The 18224-nt window shown below is 45.2% G+C and overlaps 56 non-coding genes across 56 annotated transcripts; 37 read left to right on the forward strand and 19 right to left on the reverse strand.

Annotated features, from left to right (window-relative positions):
• Positions 1–211: 211 nt before the first annotated feature.
• Positions 212–298, forward strand: trnay-gua (transfer RNA tyrosine (anticodon GUA)). The gene is given in 2 exon segments: positions 212–248; positions 263–298. It is a non-coding gene; the product is annotated as a tRNA-Tyr (tRNA).
• Positions 299–360: 62 nt separating this feature from the next.
• Positions 361–432, reverse strand: trnae-cuc (transfer RNA glutamic acid (anticodon CUC)). Its single transcript has one exon. It is a non-coding gene; the product is annotated as a tRNA-Glu (tRNA).
• A 204-nt stretch (positions 433–636) lies between these two features.
• trnak-uuu (transfer RNA lysine (anticodon UUU)) lies at positions 637–709 on the forward strand. The gene has a single exon. It is a non-coding gene; the product is annotated as a tRNA-Lys (tRNA).
• A 474-nt stretch (positions 710–1183) lies between these two features.
• trnay-gua (transfer RNA tyrosine (anticodon GUA)) lies at positions 1184–1270 on the forward strand. The gene is given in 2 exon segments: positions 1184–1220; positions 1235–1270. It is a non-coding gene; the product is annotated as a tRNA-Tyr (tRNA).
• A 62-nt stretch (positions 1271–1332) lies between these two features.
• On the reverse strand, positions 1333–1404 carry trnae-cuc (transfer RNA glutamic acid (anticodon CUC)). Its single transcript has one exon. It is a non-coding gene; the product is annotated as a tRNA-Glu (tRNA).
• A 204-nt stretch (positions 1405–1608) lies between these two features.
• trnak-uuu (transfer RNA lysine (anticodon UUU)) lies at positions 1609–1681 on the forward strand. The gene has a single exon. It is a non-coding gene; the product is annotated as a tRNA-Lys (tRNA).
• Positions 1682–2153: 472 nt separating this feature from the next.
• On the forward strand, positions 2154–2240 carry trnay-gua (transfer RNA tyrosine (anticodon GUA)). The gene is given in 2 exon segments: positions 2154–2190; positions 2205–2240. It is a non-coding gene; the product is annotated as a tRNA-Tyr (tRNA).
• Positions 2241–2302: 62 nt separating this feature from the next.
• Positions 2303–2374, reverse strand: trnae-cuc (transfer RNA glutamic acid (anticodon CUC)). The gene has a single exon. It is a non-coding gene; the product is annotated as a tRNA-Glu (tRNA).
• Positions 2375–2578: 204 nt separating this feature from the next.
• trnak-uuu (transfer RNA lysine (anticodon UUU)) lies at positions 2579–2651 on the forward strand. The gene has a single exon. It is a non-coding gene; the product is annotated as a tRNA-Lys (tRNA).
• Positions 2652–3123: 472 nt separating this feature from the next.
• On the forward strand, positions 3124–3210 carry trnay-gua (transfer RNA tyrosine (anticodon GUA)). Its single transcript is given in 2 exon segments — positions 3124–3160; positions 3175–3210. It is a non-coding gene; the product is annotated as a tRNA-Tyr (tRNA).
• Positions 3211–3272: 62 nt separating this feature from the next.
• On the reverse strand, positions 3273–3344 carry trnae-cuc (transfer RNA glutamic acid (anticodon CUC)). The gene has a single exon. It is a non-coding gene; the product is annotated as a tRNA-Glu (tRNA).
• Positions 3345–3548: 204 nt separating this feature from the next.
• On the forward strand, positions 3549–3621 carry trnak-uuu (transfer RNA lysine (anticodon UUU)). Its single transcript has one exon. It is a non-coding gene; the product is annotated as a tRNA-Lys (tRNA).
• Positions 3622–4093: 472 nt separating this feature from the next.
• trnay-gua (transfer RNA tyrosine (anticodon GUA)) lies at positions 4094–4180 on the forward strand. Its single transcript is given in 2 exon segments — positions 4094–4130; positions 4145–4180. It is a non-coding gene; the product is annotated as a tRNA-Tyr (tRNA).
• Positions 4181–4242: 62 nt separating this feature from the next.
• trnae-cuc (transfer RNA glutamic acid (anticodon CUC)) lies at positions 4243–4314 on the reverse strand. Its single transcript has one exon. It is a non-coding gene; the product is annotated as a tRNA-Glu (tRNA).
• Positions 4315–4518: 204 nt separating this feature from the next.
• On the forward strand, positions 4519–4591 carry trnak-uuu (transfer RNA lysine (anticodon UUU)). Its single transcript has one exon. It is a non-coding gene; the product is annotated as a tRNA-Lys (tRNA).
• A 472-nt stretch (positions 4592–5063) lies between these two features.
• Positions 5064–5150, forward strand: trnay-gua (transfer RNA tyrosine (anticodon GUA)). The gene is given in 2 exon segments: positions 5064–5100; positions 5115–5150. It is a non-coding gene; the product is annotated as a tRNA-Tyr (tRNA).
• A 62-nt stretch (positions 5151–5212) lies between these two features.
• Positions 5213–5284, reverse strand: trnae-cuc (transfer RNA glutamic acid (anticodon CUC)). Its single transcript has one exon. It is a non-coding gene; the product is annotated as a tRNA-Glu (tRNA).
• A 204-nt stretch (positions 5285–5488) lies between these two features.
• Positions 5489–5561, forward strand: trnak-uuu (transfer RNA lysine (anticodon UUU)). Its single transcript has one exon. It is a non-coding gene; the product is annotated as a tRNA-Lys (tRNA).
• Positions 5562–6033: 472 nt separating this feature from the next.
• trnay-gua (transfer RNA tyrosine (anticodon GUA)) lies at positions 6034–6120 on the forward strand. Its single transcript is given in 2 exon segments — positions 6034–6070; positions 6085–6120. It is a non-coding gene; the product is annotated as a tRNA-Tyr (tRNA).
• Positions 6121–6182: 62 nt separating this feature from the next.
• Positions 6183–6254, reverse strand: trnae-cuc (transfer RNA glutamic acid (anticodon CUC)). The gene has a single exon. It is a non-coding gene; the product is annotated as a tRNA-Glu (tRNA).
• Positions 6255–6458: 204 nt separating this feature from the next.
• On the forward strand, positions 6459–6531 carry trnak-uuu (transfer RNA lysine (anticodon UUU)). The gene has a single exon. It is a non-coding gene; the product is annotated as a tRNA-Lys (tRNA).
• A 472-nt stretch (positions 6532–7003) lies between these two features.
• Positions 7004–7090, forward strand: trnay-gua (transfer RNA tyrosine (anticodon GUA)). The gene is given in 2 exon segments: positions 7004–7040; positions 7055–7090. It is a non-coding gene; the product is annotated as a tRNA-Tyr (tRNA).
• A 62-nt stretch (positions 7091–7152) lies between these two features.
• Positions 7153–7224, reverse strand: trnae-cuc (transfer RNA glutamic acid (anticodon CUC)). Its single transcript has one exon. It is a non-coding gene; the product is annotated as a tRNA-Glu (tRNA).
• Positions 7225–7428: 204 nt separating this feature from the next.
• On the forward strand, positions 7429–7501 carry trnak-uuu (transfer RNA lysine (anticodon UUU)). Its single transcript has one exon. It is a non-coding gene; the product is annotated as a tRNA-Lys (tRNA).
• Positions 7502–7972: 471 nt separating this feature from the next.
• On the forward strand, positions 7973–8059 carry trnay-gua (transfer RNA tyrosine (anticodon GUA)). The gene is given in 2 exon segments: positions 7973–8009; positions 8024–8059. It is a non-coding gene; the product is annotated as a tRNA-Tyr (tRNA).
• A 63-nt stretch (positions 8060–8122) lies between these two features.
• Positions 8123–8194, reverse strand: trnae-cuc (transfer RNA glutamic acid (anticodon CUC)). Its single transcript has one exon. It is a non-coding gene; the product is annotated as a tRNA-Glu (tRNA).
• Positions 8195–8398: 204 nt separating this feature from the next.
• Positions 8399–8471, forward strand: trnak-uuu (transfer RNA lysine (anticodon UUU)). The gene has a single exon. It is a non-coding gene; the product is annotated as a tRNA-Lys (tRNA).
• Positions 8472–8943: 472 nt separating this feature from the next.
• Positions 8944–9030, forward strand: trnay-gua (transfer RNA tyrosine (anticodon GUA)). Its single transcript is given in 2 exon segments — positions 8944–8980; positions 8995–9030. It is a non-coding gene; the product is annotated as a tRNA-Tyr (tRNA).
• Positions 9031–9092: 62 nt separating this feature from the next.
• Positions 9093–9164, reverse strand: trnae-cuc (transfer RNA glutamic acid (anticodon CUC)). Its single transcript has one exon. It is a non-coding gene; the product is annotated as a tRNA-Glu (tRNA).
• A 204-nt stretch (positions 9165–9368) lies between these two features.
• Positions 9369–9441, forward strand: trnak-uuu (transfer RNA lysine (anticodon UUU)). The gene has a single exon. It is a non-coding gene; the product is annotated as a tRNA-Lys (tRNA).
• Positions 9442–9913: 472 nt separating this feature from the next.
• trnay-gua (transfer RNA tyrosine (anticodon GUA)) lies at positions 9914–10000 on the forward strand. Its single transcript is given in 2 exon segments — positions 9914–9950; positions 9965–10000. It is a non-coding gene; the product is annotated as a tRNA-Tyr (tRNA).
• A 62-nt stretch (positions 10001–10062) lies between these two features.
• On the reverse strand, positions 10063–10134 carry trnae-cuc (transfer RNA glutamic acid (anticodon CUC)). The gene has a single exon. It is a non-coding gene; the product is annotated as a tRNA-Glu (tRNA).
• Positions 10135–10338: 204 nt separating this feature from the next.
• On the forward strand, positions 10339–10411 carry trnak-uuu (transfer RNA lysine (anticodon UUU)). Its single transcript has one exon. It is a non-coding gene; the product is annotated as a tRNA-Lys (tRNA).
• A 472-nt stretch (positions 10412–10883) lies between these two features.
• trnay-gua (transfer RNA tyrosine (anticodon GUA)) lies at positions 10884–10970 on the forward strand. The gene is given in 2 exon segments: positions 10884–10920; positions 10935–10970. It is a non-coding gene; the product is annotated as a tRNA-Tyr (tRNA).
• Positions 10971–11032: 62 nt separating this feature from the next.
• On the reverse strand, positions 11033–11104 carry trnae-cuc (transfer RNA glutamic acid (anticodon CUC)). Its single transcript has one exon. It is a non-coding gene; the product is annotated as a tRNA-Glu (tRNA).
• Positions 11105–11308: 204 nt separating this feature from the next.
• On the forward strand, positions 11309–11381 carry trnak-uuu (transfer RNA lysine (anticodon UUU)). Its single transcript has one exon. It is a non-coding gene; the product is annotated as a tRNA-Lys (tRNA).
• A 472-nt stretch (positions 11382–11853) lies between these two features.
• trnay-gua (transfer RNA tyrosine (anticodon GUA)) lies at positions 11854–11940 on the forward strand. The gene is given in 2 exon segments: positions 11854–11890; positions 11905–11940. It is a non-coding gene; the product is annotated as a tRNA-Tyr (tRNA).
• Positions 11941–12003: 63 nt separating this feature from the next.
• trnae-cuc (transfer RNA glutamic acid (anticodon CUC)) lies at positions 12004–12075 on the reverse strand. The gene has a single exon. It is a non-coding gene; the product is annotated as a tRNA-Glu (tRNA).
• A 204-nt stretch (positions 12076–12279) lies between these two features.
• On the forward strand, positions 12280–12352 carry trnak-uuu (transfer RNA lysine (anticodon UUU)). Its single transcript has one exon. It is a non-coding gene; the product is annotated as a tRNA-Lys (tRNA).
• Positions 12353–12824: 472 nt separating this feature from the next.
• trnay-gua (transfer RNA tyrosine (anticodon GUA)) lies at positions 12825–12911 on the forward strand. Its single transcript is given in 2 exon segments — positions 12825–12861; positions 12876–12911. It is a non-coding gene; the product is annotated as a tRNA-Tyr (tRNA).
• Positions 12912–12973: 62 nt separating this feature from the next.
• Positions 12974–13045, reverse strand: trnae-cuc (transfer RNA glutamic acid (anticodon CUC)). The gene has a single exon. It is a non-coding gene; the product is annotated as a tRNA-Glu (tRNA).
• Positions 13046–13795: 750 nt separating this feature from the next.
• trnay-gua (transfer RNA tyrosine (anticodon GUA)) lies at positions 13796–13882 on the forward strand. Its single transcript is given in 2 exon segments — positions 13796–13832; positions 13847–13882. It is a non-coding gene; the product is annotated as a tRNA-Tyr (tRNA).
• Positions 13883–13944: 62 nt separating this feature from the next.
• Positions 13945–14016, reverse strand: trnae-cuc (transfer RNA glutamic acid (anticodon CUC)). Its single transcript has one exon. It is a non-coding gene; the product is annotated as a tRNA-Glu (tRNA).
• A 204-nt stretch (positions 14017–14220) lies between these two features.
• trnak-uuu (transfer RNA lysine (anticodon UUU)) lies at positions 14221–14293 on the forward strand. Its single transcript has one exon. It is a non-coding gene; the product is annotated as a tRNA-Lys (tRNA).
• Positions 14294–14765: 472 nt separating this feature from the next.
• trnay-gua (transfer RNA tyrosine (anticodon GUA)) lies at positions 14766–14852 on the forward strand. The gene is given in 2 exon segments: positions 14766–14802; positions 14817–14852. It is a non-coding gene; the product is annotated as a tRNA-Tyr (tRNA).
• A 62-nt stretch (positions 14853–14914) lies between these two features.
• Positions 14915–14986, reverse strand: trnae-cuc (transfer RNA glutamic acid (anticodon CUC)). Its single transcript has one exon. It is a non-coding gene; the product is annotated as a tRNA-Glu (tRNA).
• Positions 14987–15190: 204 nt separating this feature from the next.
• trnak-uuu (transfer RNA lysine (anticodon UUU)) lies at positions 15191–15263 on the forward strand. The gene has a single exon. It is a non-coding gene; the product is annotated as a tRNA-Lys (tRNA).
• Positions 15264–15734: 471 nt separating this feature from the next.
• trnay-gua (transfer RNA tyrosine (anticodon GUA)) lies at positions 15735–15821 on the forward strand. The gene is given in 2 exon segments: positions 15735–15771; positions 15786–15821. It is a non-coding gene; the product is annotated as a tRNA-Tyr (tRNA).
• Positions 15822–15884: 63 nt separating this feature from the next.
• Positions 15885–15956, reverse strand: trnae-cuc (transfer RNA glutamic acid (anticodon CUC)). Its single transcript has one exon. It is a non-coding gene; the product is annotated as a tRNA-Glu (tRNA).
• A 204-nt stretch (positions 15957–16160) lies between these two features.
• trnak-uuu (transfer RNA lysine (anticodon UUU)) lies at positions 16161–16233 on the forward strand. Its single transcript has one exon. It is a non-coding gene; the product is annotated as a tRNA-Lys (tRNA).
• A 472-nt stretch (positions 16234–16705) lies between these two features.
• trnay-gua (transfer RNA tyrosine (anticodon GUA)) lies at positions 16706–16792 on the forward strand. The gene is given in 2 exon segments: positions 16706–16742; positions 16757–16792. It is a non-coding gene; the product is annotated as a tRNA-Tyr (tRNA).
• A 62-nt stretch (positions 16793–16854) lies between these two features.
• trnae-cuc (transfer RNA glutamic acid (anticodon CUC)) lies at positions 16855–16926 on the reverse strand. Its single transcript has one exon. It is a non-coding gene; the product is annotated as a tRNA-Glu (tRNA).
• A 204-nt stretch (positions 16927–17130) lies between these two features.
• On the forward strand, positions 17131–17203 carry trnak-uuu (transfer RNA lysine (anticodon UUU)). Its single transcript has one exon. It is a non-coding gene; the product is annotated as a tRNA-Lys (tRNA).
• Positions 17204–17675: 472 nt separating this feature from the next.
• On the forward strand, positions 17676–17762 carry trnay-gua (transfer RNA tyrosine (anticodon GUA)). Its single transcript is given in 2 exon segments — positions 17676–17712; positions 17727–17762. It is a non-coding gene; the product is annotated as a tRNA-Tyr (tRNA).
• A 62-nt stretch (positions 17763–17824) lies between these two features.
• On the reverse strand, positions 17825–17896 carry trnae-cuc (transfer RNA glutamic acid (anticodon CUC)). The gene has a single exon. It is a non-coding gene; the product is annotated as a tRNA-Glu (tRNA).
• Positions 17897–18100: 204 nt separating this feature from the next.
• trnak-uuu (transfer RNA lysine (anticodon UUU)) lies at positions 18101–18173 on the forward strand. Its single transcript has one exon. It is a non-coding gene; the product is annotated as a tRNA-Lys (tRNA).
• The last annotated feature ends 51 nt before the right edge of the window (positions 18174–18224 follow it).

Consider the following 18224-nt stretch of genomic DNA (forward strand, 5'->3'; position numbering starts at 1 on the left):
AACCCGTGGCCTTTTACCATCCACGTGTCCAAAATGCAGTACGCATGCCAATGTTGTTAACAGACATACGTGTTGGTAGCTCTACATGTCCAACTGGTACAGTGTGAGGTTTCCTCTTTGGTGGACCTTAAAGAGTTGAAAAAGCCACAACCGAACTGGTATCTTTGTCAACGTCCTTGTTTCTGGATCTATGCTGCATGTGCGTCAGAATCCTTCGGTAGCTCAGATGGTAGAGCGGAGGACTGTAGAGGTTAAAGCAGCAATCCTTAGGCCACCGGTTCAAATCCGGTTCGAAGGAAGCTTCTTTTTTTCCAGGATATTACTGCCTTTAATGTCATGATGAGCAAAAAGTTTTCTGTTTTCCCTGACCGGGAATCGAACCCAGGCCGCGGCGGTGAGAGCGCCGAATCCTAGCCACTAGACCATCAGGGACAGCGATGTTATGCTAATGGATGAAGGCTTTTACATGAGTTCTGGCTGGCCGTTATTCATGAGTGAAGAAAGACCAGAATGTGGGTTATTCGTGACCACACCAGAACATGTGGACCTTTTTGTGTCAAGACTGTCAAATGCTTCCCATGTCAGAGGTCAAGAATATCTGGACATGTTCTGAATCACAGAGCAAGGCTAAACGTAGCCTGGATAGCTCAGTCGGTAGAGCATCAGACTTTTAATCTGAGGGTCCAGGGTTCAAGTCCCTGTTCAGGCGTTGAACTTTACATGACCGTCAGCTCTTGAGCACCGTTCACTCATCGTCAGGCAGACTTTTGGATTAAGCTGAACTTCCAGCTTTACATCTGCCTACCTGTGACTTCCTTGTCATTAATTATTTTGTCTATGTCCTTGTTAATGATGAAAAAAAAAACACCAATTAAAGCCACTCAGCCTTTCCTTTCTCTCTCTCTCTCTATGTGACATCACAATAGATTTTCTCAAAAAGCAATTCAAATTGTTCTAACCATTGGTGGGACCAACCCGTGGCCTTTTACCATCCACGTGTCCAAAATGCAGTACGCATGCCAATGTTGTTAACAGACATACGTGTTGGTAGCTCTACATGTCCAACTGGTACAGTGTGAGGTTTCCTCTTTGGTGGACCTTAAAGAGTTGAAAAAGCCACAACCGAACTGGTATCTTTGTCAACGTCCTTGTTTCTGGATCTATGCTGCATGTGCGTCAGAATCCTTCGGTAGCTCAGATGGTAGAGCGGAGGACTGTAGAGGTTAAAGCAGCAATCCTTAGGCCACCGGTTCAAATCCGGTTCGAAGGAAGCTTCTTTTTTTCCAGGATATTACTGCCTTTAATGTCATGATGAGCAAAAAGTTTTCTGTTTTCCCTGACCGGGAATCGAACCCGGGCCGCGGCGGTGAGAGCGCCGAATCCTAGCCACTAGACCATCAGGGACAGCGATGTTATGCTAATGGATGAAGGCTTTTACATGAGTTCTGGCTGGCCGTTATTCATGAGTGAAGAAAGACCAGAATGTGGGTTATTCGTGACCACACCAGAACATGTGGACCTTTTTGTGTCAAGACTGTCAAATGCTTCCCATGTCAGAGGTCAAGAATATCTGGACATGTTCTGAATCACAGAGCAAGGCTAAACGTAGCCTGGATAGCTCAGTCGGTAGAGCATCAGACTTTTAATCTGAGGGTCCAGGGTTCAAGTCCCTGTTCAGGCGTTGAACTTTACATGACCGTCAGCTCTTGAGCACCGTTCACTCATCGTCAGGCAGGCTTTTGGATTAAGCTGAACTTCCAGCTTTACGTCTGCCTACCTGTGACTTCCTTGTCATTAATTATTTTGTCTATGTCCTTGTTAATGATGACAAAAAAAACAACAATTAAAGCCACTCAGCCTTTCCTTTCTCTCTCTCTCTATGTGACATCACAATAGATTTTCTCAAAAAGCAATTCAAATTGTTCTAACCATTGGTGGGACCAACCCGTGGCCTTTTACCATCCACGTGTCCAAAATGCAGTACGCATGCCAATGTTGTTAACAGACATACGTGTTGGTAGCTCTACATGTCCAACTGGTACAGTGTGAGGTTTCCTCTTTGGTGGACCTTAAAGAGTTGAAAAAGCCACAACCGAACTGGTATCTTTGTCAACGTCCTTGTTTCTGGATCTATGCTGCATGTGCGTCAGAATCCTTCGGTAGCTCAGATGGTAGAGCGGAGGACTGTAGAGGTTAAAGCAGCAATCCTTAGGCCACCGGTTCAAATCCGGTTCGAAGGAAGCTTCTTTTTTTCCAGGATATTACTGCCTTTAATGTCATGATGAGCAAAAAGTTTTCTGTTTTCCCTGACCGGGAATCGAACCCGGGCCGCGGCGGTGAGAGCACCGAATCCTAGCCACTAGACCATCAGGGACAGCGATGTTATGCTAATGGATGAAGGCTTTTACATGAGTTCTGGCTGGCCGTTATTCATGAGTGAAGAAAGACCAGAATGTGGGTTATTCGTGACCACACCAGAACATGTGGACCTTTTTGTGTCAAGACTGTCAAATGCTTCCCATGTCAGAGGTCAAGAATATCTGGACATGTTCTGAATCACAGAGGAAGGCTAAACGTAGCCTGGATAGCTCAGTCGGTAGAGCATCAGACTTTTAATCTGAGGGTCCAGGGTTCAAGTCCCTGTTCAGGCGTTGAACTTTACATGACCGTCAGCTCTTGAGCACCGTTCACTCATCGTCAGGCAGGCTTTTGGATTAAGCTGAACTTCCAGCTTTACATCTGCCTACCTGTGACTTCCTTGTCATTAATTATTTTGTCTATGTCCTTGTTAATGATGACAAAAAAAACAACAATTAAAGCCACTCAGCCTTTCCTTTCTCTCTCTCTCTATGTGACATCACAATAGATTTTCTCAAAAAGCAATTCAAATTGTTCTAACCATTGGTGGGACCAACCCGTGGCCTTTTACCATCCACGTGTCCAAAATGCAGTACGCATGCCAATGTTGTTAACAGACATACGTGTTGGTAGCTCTACATGTCCAACTGGTACAGTGTGAGGTTTCCTCTTTGGTGGACCTTAAAGAGTTGAAAAAGCCACAACCGAACTGGTATCTTTGTCAACGTCCTTGTTTCTGGATCTATGCTGCATGTGCGTCAGAATCCTTCGGTAGCTCAGATGGTAGAGCGGAGGACTGTAGAGGTTAAAGCAGCAATCCTTAGGCCACCGGTTCAAATCCGGTTCGAAGGAAGCTTCTTTTTTTCCAGGATATTACTGCCTTTAATGTCATGATGAGCAAAAAGTTTTCTGTTTTCCCTGACCGGGAATCGAACCCGGGCCGCGGCGGTGAGAGCGCCGAATCCTAGCCACTAGACCATCAGGGACAGCGATGTTATGCTAATGGATGAAGGCTTTTACATGAGTTCTGGCTGGCCGTTATTCATGAGTGAAGAAAGACCAGAATGTGGGTTATTCGTGACCACACCAGAACATGTGGACCTTTTTGTGTCAAGACTGTCAAATGCTTCCCATGTCAGAGGTCAAGAATATCTGGACATGTTCTGAATCACAGAGCAAGGCTAAACGTAGCCTGGATAGCTCAGTCGGTAGAGCATCAGACTTTTAATCTGAGGGTCCAGGGTTCAAGTCCCTGTTCAGGCGTTGAACTTTACATGACCGTCAGCTCTTGAGCACCGTTCACTCATCGTCAGGCAGGCTTTTGGATTAAGCTGAACTTCCAGCTTTACGTCTGCCTACCTGTGACTTCCTTGTCATTAATTATTTTGTCTATGTCCTTGTTAATGATGACAAAAAAAACAACAATTAAAGCCACTCAGCCTTTCCTTTCTCTCTCTCTCTATGTGACATCACAATAGATTTTCTCAAAAAGCAATTCAAATTGTTCTAACCATTGGTGGGACCAACCCGTGGCCTTTTACCATCCACGTGTCCAAAATGCAGTACGCATGCCAATGTTGTTAACAGACATACGTGTTGGTAGCTCTACATGTCCAACTGGTACAGTGTGAGGTTTCCTCTTTGGTGGACCTTAAAGAGTTGAAAAAGCCACAACCGAACTGGTATCTTTGTCAACGTCCTTGTTTCTGGATCTATGCTGCATGTGCGTCAGAATCCTTCGGTAGCTCAGATGGTAGAGCGGAGGACTGTAGAGGTTAAAGCAGCAATCCTTAGGCCACCGGTTCAAATCCGGTTCGAAGGAAGCTTCTTTTTTTCCAGGATATTACTGCCTTTAATGTCATGATGAGCAAAAAGTTTTCTGTTTTCCCTGACCGGGAATCGAACCCGGGCCGCGGCGGTGAGAGCGCCGAATCCTAGCCACTAGACCATCAGGGACAGCGATGTTATGCTAATGGATGAAGGCTTTTACATGAGTTCTGGCTGGCCGTTATTCATGAGTGAAGAAAGACCAGAATGTGGGTTATTCGTGACCACACCAGAACATGTGGACCTTTTTGTGTCAAGACTGTCAAATGCTTCCCATGTCAGAGGTCAAGAATATCTGGACATGTTCTGAATCACAGAGCAAGGCTAAACGTAGCCTGGATAGCTCAGTCGGTAGAGCATCAGACTTTTAATCTGAGGGTCCAGGGTTCAAGTCCCTGTTCAGGCGTTGAACTTTACATGACCGTCAGCTCTTGAGCACCGTTCACTCATCGTCAGGCAGGCTTTTGGATTAAGCTGAACTTCCAGCTTTACATCTGCCTACCTGTGACTTCCTTGTCATTAATTATTTTGTCTATGTCCTTGTTAATGATGACAAAAAAAACAACAATTAAAGCCACTCAGCCTTTCCTTTCTCTCTCTCTCTATGTGACATCACAATAGATTTTCTCAAAAAGCAATTCAAATTGTTCTAACCATTGGTGGGACCAACCCGTGGCCTTTTACCATCCACGTGTCCAAAATGCAGTACGCATGCCAATGTTGTTAACAGACATACGTGTTGGTAGCTCTACATGTCCAACTGGTACAGTGTGAGGTTTCCTCTTTGGTGGACCTTAAAGAGTTGAAAAAGCCACAACCGAACTGGTATCTTTGTCAACGTCCTTGTTTCTGGATCTATGCTGCATGTGCGTCAGAATCCTTCGGTAGCTCAGATGGTAGAGCGGAGGACTGTAGAGGTTAAAGCAGCAATCCTTAGGCCACCGGTTCAAATCCGGTTCGAAGGAAGCTTCTTTTTTTCCAGGATATTACTGCCTTTAATGTCATGATGAGCAAAAAGTTTTCTGTTTTCCCTGACCGGGAATCGAACCCGGGCCGCGGCGGTGAGAGCGCCGAATCCTAGCCACTAGACCATCAGGGACAGCGATGTTATGCTAATGGATGAAGGCTTTTACATGAGTTCTGGCTGGCCGTTATTCATGAGTGAAGAAAGACCAGAATGTGGGTTATTCGTGACCACACCAGAACATGTGGACCTTTTTGTGTCAAGACTGTCAAATGCTTCCCATGTCAGAGGTCAAGAATATCTGGACATGTTCTGAATCACAGAGCAAGGCTAAACGTAGCCTGGATAGCTCAGTCGGTAGAGCATCAGACTTTTAATCTGAGGGTCCAGGGTTCAAGTCCCTGTTCAGGCGTTGAACTTTACATGACCGTCAGCTCTTGAGCACCGTTCACTCATCGTCAGGCAGGCTTTTGGATTAAGCTGAACTTCCAGCTTTACGTCTGCCTACCTGTGACTTCCTTGTCATTAATTATTTTGTCTATGTCCTTGTTAATGATGACAAAAAAAACAACAATTAAAGCCACTCAGCCTTTCCTTTCTCTCTCTCTCTATGTGACATCACAATAGATTTTCTCAAAAAGCAATTCAAATTGTTCTAACCATTGGTGAGACCAACCCGTGGCCTTTTACCATCCACGTGTCCAAAATGCAGTACGCATGCCAATGTTGTTAACAGACATACGTGTTGGTAGCTCTACATGTCCAACTGGTACAGTGTGAGGTTTCCTCTTTGGTGGACCTTAAAGAGTTGAAAAAGCCACAACCGAACTGGTATCTTTGTCAACGTCCTTGTTTCTGGATCTATGCTGCATGTGCGTCAGAATCCTTCGGTAGCTCAGATGGTAGAGCGGAGGACTGTAGAGGTTAAAGCAGCAATCCTTAGGCCACCGGTTCAAATCCGGTTCGAAGGAAGCTTCTTTTTTTCCAGGATATTACTGCCTTTAATGTCATGATGAGCAAAAAGTTTTCTGTTTTCCCTGACCGGGAATCGAACCCGGGCCGCGGCGGTGAGAGCGCCGAATCCTAGCCACTAGACCATCAGGGACAGCGATGTTATGCTAATGGATGAAGGCTTTTACATGAGTTCTGGCTGGCCGTTATTCATGAGTGAAGAAAGACCAGAATGTGGGTTATTCGTGACCACACCAGAACATGTGGACCTTTTTGTGTCAAGACTGTCAAATGCTTCCCATGTCAGAGGTCAAGAATATCTGGACATGTTCTGAATCACAGAGCAAGGCTAAACGTAGCCTGGATAGCTCAGTCGGTAGAGCATCAGACTTTTAATCTGAGGGTCCAGGGTTCAAGTCCCTGTTCAGGCGTTGAACTTTACATGACCGTCAGCTCTTGAGCACCGTTCACTCATCGTCAGGCAGACTTTTGGATTAAGCTGAACTTCCAGCTTTACATCTGCCTACCTGTGACTTCCTTGTCATTAATTATTTTGTCTATGTCCTTGTTAATGATGACAAAAAAAACAACAATTAAAGCCACTCAGCCTTTCCTTTCTCTCTCTCTCTATGTGACATCACAATAGATTTTCTCAAAAAGCAATTCAAATTGTTCTAACCATTGGTGGGACCAACCCGTGGCCTTTTACTATCCACGTGTCCAAAATGCAGTACGCATGCCAATGTTGTTAACAGACATACGTGTTGGTAGCTCTAAATGTCCAACTGGTACAGTGTGAGGTTTCCTCTTTGGTGGACCTTAAAGAGTTGAAAAAGCCACAACCGAACTGGTATCTTTGTCAACGTCCTTGTTTCTGGATCTATGCTGCATGTGCGTCAGAATCCTTCGGTAGCTCAGATGGTAGAGCGGAGGACTGTAGAGGTTAAAGCAGCAATCCTTAGGCCACCGGTTCAAATCCGGTTCGAAGGAAGCTTCTTTTTTTCCAGGATATTACTGCCTTTAATGTCATGATGAGCAAAAAGTTTTCTGTTTTCCCTGACCGGGAATCGAACCCGGGCCGCGGCGGTGAGAGCGCCGAATCCTAGCCACTAGACTATCAGGGACAGCGATGTTATGCTAATGGATGAAGGCTTTTACATGAGTTCTGGCTGGCCGTTATTCATGAGTGAAGAAAGACCAGAATGTGGGTTATTCGTGACCACACCAGAACATGTGGACCTTTTTGTGTCAAGACTGTCAAATGCTTCCCATGTCAGAGGTCAAGAATATCTGGACATGTTCTGAATCACAGAGCAAGGCTAAACGTAGCCTGGATAGCTCAGTCGGTAGAGCATCAGACTTTTAATCTGAGGGTCCAGGGTTCAAGTCCCTGTTCAGGCGTTGAACTTTACATGACCGTCAGCTCTTGAGCACCGTTCACTCATCGTCAGGCAGACTTTTGGATTAAGCTGAACTTCCAGCTTTACATCTGCCTACCTGTGACTTCCTTGTCATTAATTATTTTGTCTATGTCCTTGTTAATGATGAAAAAAAAACACCAATTAAAGCCACTCAGCCTTTCCTTTCTCTCTCTCTCTATGTGACATCACAATAGATTTTCTCAAAAAGCAATTCAAATTGTTCTAACCATTGGTGGGACCAACCCGTGGCCTTTTACCATCCACGTGTCCAAAATGCAGTACGCATGCCAATGTTGTTAACAGACATACGTGTTGGTAGCTCTACATGTCCAACTGGTACAGTGTGAGGTTTCCTCTTTGGTGGACCTTAAAGAGTTGAAAAAGCCACAACCGAACTGGTATCTTTGTCAACGTCCTTGTTTCTGGATCTATGCTGCATGTGCGTCAGAATCCTTCGGTAGCTCAGATGGTAGAGCGGAGGACTGTAGAGGTTAAAGCAGCAATCCTTAGGCCACCGGTTCAAATCCGGTTCGAAGGAAGCTTCTTTTTTTTCCAGGATATTACTGCCCTTAATGTCATGATGAGCAAAAAGTTTTCTGTTTTCCCTGACCGGGAATCGAACCCGGGCCACGGCGGTGAGAGCGCCGAATCCTAGCCACTAGACCATCAGGGACAGCTATGTTATGCTAATGAATGAAGACTTTTACATGAGTTCTGGCTGGCCGTTATTCATGAGTGAAGAAAGACCAGAATGTGGGTTATTCGTGACCACACCAGAACATGTGGACCTTTTTGTGTCAAGACTGTCAAATGCTTCCCATGTCAGAGGTCAAGAATATCTGGACATGTTCTGAATCACAGAGCAAGGCTAAACGTAGCCTGGATAGCTCAGTCGGTAGAGCATCAGACTTTTAATCTGAGGGTCCAGGGTTCAAGTCCCTGTTCAGGCGTTGAACTTTACATGACCGTCAGCTCTTGAGCACCGTTCAGTCATCGTCAGGCAGGCTTTTGGATTAAGCTGAACTTCCAGCTTTACGTCTGCCTACCTGTGATTTCCTTGTCATTAATTATTTTGTCTATGTCCTTGTTAATGATGACAAAAAAAACAACAATTAAAGCCACTCAGCCTTTCCTTTCTCTCTCTCTCTATGTGACATCACAATAGATTTTCTCAAAAAGCAATTCAAATTGTTCTAACCATTGGTGGGACCAACCCGTGGCCTTTTACCATCCACGTGTCCAAAATGCAGTACGCATGCCAATGTTGTTAACAGACATACGTGTTGGTAGCTCTACATGTCCAACTGGTACAGTGTGAGGTTTCCTCTTTGGTGGACCTTAAAGAGTTGAAAAAGCCACAACCGAACTGGTATCTTTGTCAACGTCCTTGTTTCTGGATCTATGCTGCATGTGCGTCAGAATCCTTCGGTAGCTCAGATGGTAGAGCGGAGGACTGTAGAGGTTAAAGCAGCAATCCTTAGGCCACCGGTTCAAATCCGGTTCGAAGGAAGCTTCTTTTTTTCCAGGATATTACTGCCTTTAATGTCATGATGAGCAAAAAGTTTTCTGTTTTCCCTGACCGGGAATCGAACCCGGGCCGCGGCGGTGAGAGCGCCGAATCCTAGCCACTAGACCATCAGGGACAGCGATGTTATGCTAATGGATGAAGGCTTTTACATGAGTTCTGGCTGGCCGTTATTCATGAGTGAAGAAAGACCAGAATGTGGGTTATTCGTGACCACACCAGAACATGTGGACCTTTTTGTGTCAAGACTGTCAAATGCTTCCCATGTCAGAGGTCAAGAATATCTGGACATGTTCTGAATCACAGAGCAAGGCTAAACGTAGCCTGGATAGCTCAGTCGGTAGAGCATCAGACTTTTAATCTGAGGGTCCAGGGTTCAAGTCCCTGTTCAGGCGTTGAACTTTACATGACCGTCAGCTCTTGAGCACCGTTCACTCATCGTCAGGCAGGCTTTTGGATTAAGCTGAACTTCCAGCTTTACATCTGCCTACCTGTGACTTCCTTGTCATTAATTATTTTGTCTATGTCCTTGTTAATGATGACAAAAAAAACAACAATTAAAGCCACTCAGCCTTTCCTTTCTCTCTCTCTCTATGTGACATCACAATAGATTTTCTCAAAAAGCAATTCAAATTGTTCTAACCATTGGTGGGACCAACCCGTGGCCTTTTACCATCCACGTGTCCAAAATGCAGTACGCATGCCAATGTTGTTAACAGACATACGTGTTGGTAGCTCTACATGTCCAACTGGTACAGTGTGAGGTTTCCTCTTTGGTGGACCTTAAAGAGTTGAAAAAGCCACAACCGAACTGGTATCTTTGTCAACGTCCTTGTTTCTGGATCTATGCTGCATGTGCGTCAGAATCCTTCGGTAGCTCAGATGGTAGAGCGGAGGACTGTAGAGGTTAAAGCAGCAATCCTTAGGCCACCGGTTCAAATCCGGTTCGAAGGAAGCTTCTTTTTTTCCAGGATATTACTGCCTTTAATGTCATGATGAGCAAAAAGTTTTCTGTTTTCCCTGACCGGGAATCGAACCCGGGCCGCGGCGGTGAGAGCGCCGAATCCTAGCCACTAGACCATCAGGGACAGCGATGTTATGCTAATGGATGAAGGCTTTTACATGAGTTCTGGCTGGCCGTTATTCATGAGTGAAGAAAGACCAGAATGTGGGTTATTCGTGACCACACCAGAACATGTGGACCTTTTTGTGTCAAGACTGTCAAATGCTTCCCATGTCAGAGGTCAAGAATATCTGGACATGTTCTGAATCACAGAGCAAGGCTAAACGTAGCCTGGATAGCTCAGTCGGTAGAGCATCAGACTTTTAATCTGAGGGTCCAGGGTTCAAGTCCCTGTTCAGGCGTTGAACTTTACATGACCGTCAGCTCTTGAGCACCGTTCACTCATCGTCAGGCAGACTTTTGGATTAAGCTGAACTTCCAGCTTTACATCTGCCTACCTGTGACTTCCTTGTCATTAATTATTTTGTCTATGTCCTTGTTAATGATGACAAAAAAAACAACAATTAAAGCCACTCAGCCTTTCCTTTCTCTCTCTCTCTATGTGACATCACAATAGATTTTCTCAAAAAGCAATTCAAATTGTTCTAACCATTGGTGGGACCAACCCGTGGCCTTTTACCATCCACGTGTCCAAAATGCAGTACGCATGCCAATGTTGTTAACAGACATACGTGTTGGTAGCTCTACATGTCCAACTGGTACAGTGTGAGGTTTCCTCTTTGGTGGACCTTAAAGAGTTGAAAAAGCCACAACCGAACTGGTATCTTTGTCAACGTCCTTGTTTCTGGATCTATGCTGCATGTGCGTCAGAATCCTTCGGTAGCTCAGATGGTAGAGCGGAGGACTGTAGAGGTTAAAGCAGCAATCCTTAGGCCACCGGTTCAAATCCGGTTCGAAGGAAGCTTCTTTTTTTCCAGGATATTACTGCCTTTAATGTCATGATGAGCAAAAAGTTTTCTGTTTTCCCTGACCGGGAATCGAACCCGGGCCGCGGCGGTGAGAGCGCCGAATCCTAGCCACTAGACCATCAGGGACAGCGATGTTATGCTAATGGATGAAGGCTTTTACATGAGTTCTGGCTGGCCGTTATTCATGAGTGAAGAAAGACCAGAATGTGGGTTATTCGTGACCACACCAGAACATGTGGACCTTTTTGTGTCAAGACTGTCAAATGCTTCCCATGTCAGAGGTCAAGAATATCTGGACATGTTCTGAATCACAGAGCAAGGCTAAACGTAGCCTGGATAGCTCAGTCGGTAGAGCATCAGACTTTTAATCTGAGGGTCCAGGGTTCAAGTCCCTGTTCAGGCGTTGAACTTTACATGACCGTCAGCTCTTGAGCACCGTTCACTCATCGTCAGGCAGACTTTTGGATTAAGCTGAACTTCCAGCTTTACATCTGCCTACCTGTGACTTCCTTGTCATTAATTATTTTGTCTATGTCCTTGTTAATGATGAAAAAAAAAACACCAATTAAAGCCACTCAGCCTTTCCTTTCTCTCTCTCTCTATGTGACATCACAATAGATTTTCTCAAAAAGCAATTCAAATTGTTCTAACCATTGGTGGGACCAACCCGTGGCCTTTTACCATCCACGTGTCCAAAATGCAGTACGCATGCCAATGTTGTTAACAGACATACGTGTTGGTAGCTCTACATGTCCAACTGGTACAGTGTGAGGTTTCCTCTTTGGTGGACCTTAAAGAGTTGAAAAAGCCACAACCGAACTGGTATCTTTGTCAACGTCCTTGTTTCTGGATCTATGCTGCATGTGCGTCAGAATCCTTCGGTAGCTCAGATGGTAGAGCGGAGGACTGTAGAGGTTAAAGCAGCAATCCTTAGGCCACCGGTTCAAATCCGGTTCGAAGGAAGCTTCTTTTTTTTCCAGGATATTACTGCCCTTAATGTCATGATGAGCAAAAAGTTTTCTGTTTTCCCTGACCGGGAATCGAACCCGGGCCACGGCGGTGAGAGCGCCGAATCCTAGCCACTAGACCATCAGGGACAGCTATGTTATGCTAATGAATGAAGACTTTTACATGAGTTCTGGCTGGCCGTTATTCATGAGTGAAGAAAGACCAGAATGTGGGTTATTCGTGACCACACCAGAACATGTGGACCTTTTTGTGTCAAGACTGTCAAATGCTTCCCATGTCAGAGGTCAAGAATATCTGGACATGTTCTGAATCACAGAGCAAGGCTAAACGTAGCCTGGATAGCTCAGTCGGTAGAGCATCAGACTTTTAATCTGAGGGTCCAGGGTTCAAGTCCCTGTTCAGGCGTTGAACTTTACATGACCGTCAGCTCTTGAGCACCGTTCAGTCATCGTCAGGCAGGCTTTTGGATTAAGCTGAACTTCCAGCTTTACGTCTGCCTACCTGTGATTTCCTTGTCATTAATTATTTTGTCTATGTCCTTGTTAATGATGACAAAAAAAACAACAATTAAAGCCACTCAGCCTTTCCTTTCTCTCTCTCTCTATGTGACATCACAATAGATTTTCTCAAAAAGCAATTCAAATTGTTCTAACCATTGGTGGGACCAACCCGTGGCCTTTTACCATCCACGTGTCCAAAATGCAGTACGCATGCCAATGTTGTTAACAGACATACGTGTTGGTAGCTCTACATGTCCAACTGGTACAGTGTGAGGTTTCCTCTTTGGTGGACCTTAAAGAGTTGAAAAAGCCACAACCGAACTGGTATCTTTGTCAACGTCCTTGTTTCTGGATCTATGCTGCATGTGCGTCAGAATCCTTCGGTAGCTCAGATGGTAGAGCGGAGGACTGTAGAGGTTAAAGCAGCAATCCTTAGGCCACCGGTTCAAATCCGGTTCGAAGGAAGCTTCTTTTTTTCCAGGATATTACTGCCTTTAATGTCATGATGAGCAAAAAGTTTTCTGTTTTCCCTGACCGGGAATCGAACCCAGGCCGCGGCGGTGAGAGCGCCGAATCCTAGCCACTAGACCATCAGGGACAGCGATGTTATGCTAATGGATGAAGGCTTTTACATGAGTTCTGGCTGGCCGTTATTCATGAGTGAAGAAAGACCAGAATGTGGGTTATTCGTGACCACACCAGAACATGTGGACCTTTTTGTGTCAAGACTGTCAAATGCTTCCCATGTCAGAGGTCAAGAATATCTGGACATGTTCTGAATCACAGAGCAAGGCTAAACGTAGCCTGGATAGCTCAGTCGGTAGAGCATCAGACTTTTAATCTGAGGGTCCAGGGTTCAAGTCCCTGTTCAGGTGTTGAACTTTACATGACCGTCAGCTCTTGAGCACCGTTCACTCATCGTCAGGCAGACTTTTGGATTAAGCTGAACTTCCAGCTTTACATCTGCCTACCTGTGACTTCCTTGTCATTAATTATTTTGTCTATGTCCTTGTTAATGATGAAAAAAAAACACCAATTAAAGCCACTCAGCCTTTCCTTTCTCTCTCTCTCTCTATGTGACATCACAATAGATTTTCTCAAAAAGCAATTCAAATTGTTCTAACCATTGGTGGGACCAACCCGTGGCCTTTTACCATCCACGTGTCCAAAATGCAGTACGCATGCCAATGTTGTTAACAGACATACGTGTTGGTAGCTCTACATGTCCAACTGGTACAGTGTGAGGTTTCCTCTTTGGTGGACCTTAAAGAGTTGAAAAAGCCACAACCGAACTGGTATCTTTGTCAACGTCCTTGTTTCTGGATCTATGCTGCATGTGCGTCAGAATCCTTCGGTAGCTCAGATGGTAGAGCGGAGGACTGTAGAGGTTAAAGCAGCAATCCTTAGGCCACCGGTTCAAATCCGGTTCGAAGGAAGCTTCTTTTTTTCCAGGATATTACTGCCTTTAATGTCATGATGAGCAAAAAGTTTTCTGTTTTCCCTGACCGGGAATCGAACCCGGGCCGCGGCGGTGAGAGCGCCGAATCCTAGCCACTAGACCATCAGGGACAGCGATGTTATGCTAATGGATGAAGGCTTTTACATGAGTTCTGGCTGGCCGTTATTCATGAGTGAAGAAAGACCAGAATGTGGGTTATTCGTGACCACACCAGAACATGTGGACCTTTTTGTGTCAAGACTGTCAAATGCTTCCCATGTCAGAGGTCAAGAATATCTGGACATGTTCTGAATCACAGAGCAAGGCTAAACGTAGCCTGGATAGCTCAGTCGGTAGAGCATCAGACTTTTAATCTGAGGGTCCAGGGTTCAAGTCCCTGTTCAGGCGTAGAACTTTACATGACCGTCAGCTCTTGAGCACCGTTCACTCATCGTCAGGCAGGCTTTTGGATTAAGCTGAACTTCCAGCTTTACGTCTGCCTACCTGTGACTTCCTTGTCATTAATTATTTTGTCTATGTCCTTGTTAATGATGACAAAAAAAACAACAATTAAAGCCACTCAGCCTTTCCTTTCTCTCTCTCTCTATGTGACATCACAATAGATTTTCTCAAAAAGCAATTCAAATTGTTCTAACCATTGGTGGGACCAACCCGTGGCCTTTTACCATCCACGTGTCCAAAATGCAGTACGCATGCCAATGTTGTTAACAGACATACGTGTTGGTAGCTCTACATGTCCAACTGGTACAGTGTGAGGTTTCCTCTTTGGTGGACCTTAAAGAGTTGAAAAAGCCACAACCGAACTGGTATCTTTGTCAACGTCCTTGTTTCTGGATCTATGCTGCATGTGCGTCAGAATCCTTCGGTAGCTCAGATGGTAGAGCGGAGGACTGTAGAGGTTAAAGCAGCAATCCTTAGGCCACCGGTTCAAATCCGGTTCGAAGGAAGCTTCTTTTTTTCCAGGATATTACTGCCTTTAATGTCATGATGAGCAAAAAGTTTTCTGTTTTCCCTGACCGGGAATCGAACCCGGGCCGCGGCGGTGAGAGCGCCGAATCCTAGCCACTAGACCATCAGGGACAGCGATGTTATGCTAATGGATGAAGGCTTTTACATGAGTTCTGGCTGGCCGTTATTCATGAGTGAAGAAAGACCAGAATGTGGGTTATTCGTGACCACACCAGAACATGTGGACCTTTTTGTGTCAAGACTGTCAAATGCTTCCCATGTCAGAGGTCAAGAATATCTGGACATGTTCTGAATCACAGAGCAAGGCTAAACGTAGCCTGGATAGCTCAGTCGGTAGAGCATCAGACTTTTAATCTGAGGGTCCAGGGTTCAAGTCCCTGTTCAGGCGTTGAACTTTACATGACCGTCAGCTCTTGAGCACCGTTCACTCATCGTCAGGCAGACTTTTGGATTAAGCTGAACTTCCAGCTTTACATCTGCCTACCTGTGACTTCCTTGTCATTAATTATTTTGTCTATGTCCTTGTTAATGATGAAAAAAAAACACCAATTAAAGCCACTCAGCCTTTCCTTTCTCTCTCTCTCTATGTGACATCACAATAGATTTTCTCAAAAAGCAATTCAAATTGTTCTAACCATTGGTGGGACCAACCCGTGGCCTTTTACCATCCACGTGTCCAAAATGCAGTACGCATGCCAATGTTGTTAACAGACATACGTGTTGGTAGCTCTACATGTCCAACTGGTACAGTGTGAGGTTTCCTCTTTGGTGGACCTTAAAGAGTTGAAAAAGCCACAACCGAACTGGTATCTTTGTCAACGTCCTTGTTTCTGGATCTATGCTGCATGTGCGTCAGAATCCTTCGGTAGCTCAGATGGTAGAGCGGAGGACTGTAGAGGTTAAAGCAGCAATCCTTAGGCCACCGGTTCAAATCCGGTTCGAAGGAAGCTTCTTTTTTTTCCAGGATATTACTGCCCTTAATGTCATGATGAGCAAAAAGTTTTCTGTTTTCCCTGACCGGGAATCGAACCCGGGCCGCGGCGGTGAGAGCGCCGAATCCTAGCCACTAGACCATCAGGGACAGCTATGTTATGCTAATGAATGAAGACTTTTACATGAGTTCTGGCTGGCCGTTATTCATGAGTGAAGAAAGACCAGAATGTGGGTTATTCGTGACCACACCAGAACATGTGGACCTTTTTGTGTCAAGACTGTCAAATGCTTCCCATGTCAGAGGTCAAGAATATCTGGACATGTTCTGAATCACAGAGTAAGGCTAAACGTAGCCTGGATAGCTCAGTCGGTAGAGCATCAGACTTTTAATCTGAGGGTCCAGGGTTCAAGTCCCTGTTCAGGCGTTGAACTTTACATGACCGTCAGCTCTTGAGCACCGTTCAGTCATCGTCAGGCAGGCTTTTGGATTAAGCTGAACTTCCAGCTTTACGTCTGCCTACCTGTGATTTCCTTGTCATTAATTATTTTGTCTATGTCCTTGTTAATGATGACAAAAAAAACAACAATTAAAGCCACTCAGCCTTTCCTTTCTCTCTCTCTCTATGTGACATCACAATAGATTTTCTCAAAAAGCAATTCAAATTGTTCTAACCATTGGTGGGACCAACCCGTGGCCTTTTACCATCCACGTGTCCAAAATGCAGTACGCATGCCAATGTTGTTAACAGACATACATGTTGGTAGCTCTACATGTCCAACTGGTACAGTGTGAGGTTTCCTCTTTGGTGGACCTTAAAGAGTTGAAAAAGCCACAACCGAACTGGTATCTTTGTCAACGTCCTTGTTTCTGGATCTATGCTGCATGTGCGTCAGAATCCTTCGGTAGCTCAGATGGTAGAGCGGAGGACTGTAGAGGTTAAAGCAGCAATCCTTAGGCCACCGGTTCAAATCCGGTTCGAAGGAAGCTTCTTTTTTTCCAGGATATTACTGCCTTTAATGTCATGATGAGCAAAAAGTTTTCTGTTTTCCCTGACCGGGAATCGAACCCAGGCCGCGGCGGTGAGAGCGCCGAATCCTAGCCACTAGACCATCAGGGACAGCGATGTTATGCTAATGGATGAAGGCTTTTACATGAGTTCTGGCTGGCCGTTATTCATGAGTGAAGAAAGACCAGAATGTGGGTTATTCGTGACCACACCAGAACATGTGGACCTTTTTGTGTCAAGACTGTCAAATGCTTCCCATGTCAGAGGTCAAGAATATCTGGACATGTTCTGAATCACAGAGCAAGGCTAAACGTAGCCTGGATAGCTCAGTCGGTAGAGCATCAGACTTTTAATCTGAGGGTCCAGGGTTCAAGTCCCTGTTCAGGCGTTGAACTTTACATGACCGTCAGCTCTTGAGCACCGTTCAGTCATCGTCAGGCAGGCTTTTGGATTAAGCTGAACTTCCAGCTTTACGTCTGCCTACCTGTGATTTCCTTGTCATTAATTATTTTGTCTATGTCCTTGTTAATGATGACAAAAAAAACAACAATTAAAGCCACTCAGCCTTTCCTTTCTCTCTCTCTCTATGTGACATCACAATAGATTTTCTCAAAAAGCAATTCAAATTGTTCTAACCATTGGTGGGACCAACCCGTGGCCTTTTACCATCCACGTGTCCAAAATGCAGTACGCATGCCAATGTTGTTAACAGACATACGTGTTGGTAGCTCTACATGTCCAACTGGTACAGTGTGAGGTTTCCTCTTTGGTGGACCTTAAAGAGTTGAAAAAGCCACAACCGAACTGGTATCTTTGTCAACGTCCTTGTTTCTGGATCTATGCTGCATGTGCGTCAGAATCCTTCGGTAGCTCAGATGGTAGAGCGGAGGACTGTAGAGGTTAAAGCAGCAATCCTTAGGCCACCGGTTCAAATCCGGTTCGAAGGAAGCTTCTTTTTTTCCAGGATATTACTGCCTTTAATGTCATGATGAGCAAAAAGTTTTCTGTTTTCCCTGACCGGGAATCGAACCCAGGCCGCGGCGGTGAGAGCGCCGAATCCTAGCCACTAGACCATCAGGGACAGCGATGTTATGCTAATGGATGAAGGCTTTTACATGAGTTCTGGCTGGCCGTTATTCATGAGTGAAGAAAGACCAGAATGTGGGTTATTCGTGACCACACCAGAACATGTGGACCTTTTTGTGTCAAGACTGTCAAATGCTTCCCATGTCAGAGGTCAAGAATATCTGGACATGTTCTGAATCACAGAGCAAGGCTAAACGTAGCCTGGATAGCTCAGTCGGTAGAGCATCAGACTTTTAATCTGAGGGTCCAGGGTTCAAGTCCCTGTTCAGGCGTTGAACTTTACATGACCGTCAGCTCTTGAGCACCGTTCACTCATCGTCAGG

This window comes from Brachyhypopomus gauderio, unplaced genomic scaffold, assembly GCF_052324685.1.
Source record: "Brachyhypopomus gauderio isolate BG-103 unplaced genomic scaffold, BGAUD_0.2 sc94, whole genome shotgun sequence".
Lineage (NCBI taxonomy): Eukaryota > Metazoa > Chordata > Actinopteri > Gymnotiformes > Hypopomidae > Brachyhypopomus > Brachyhypopomus gauderio.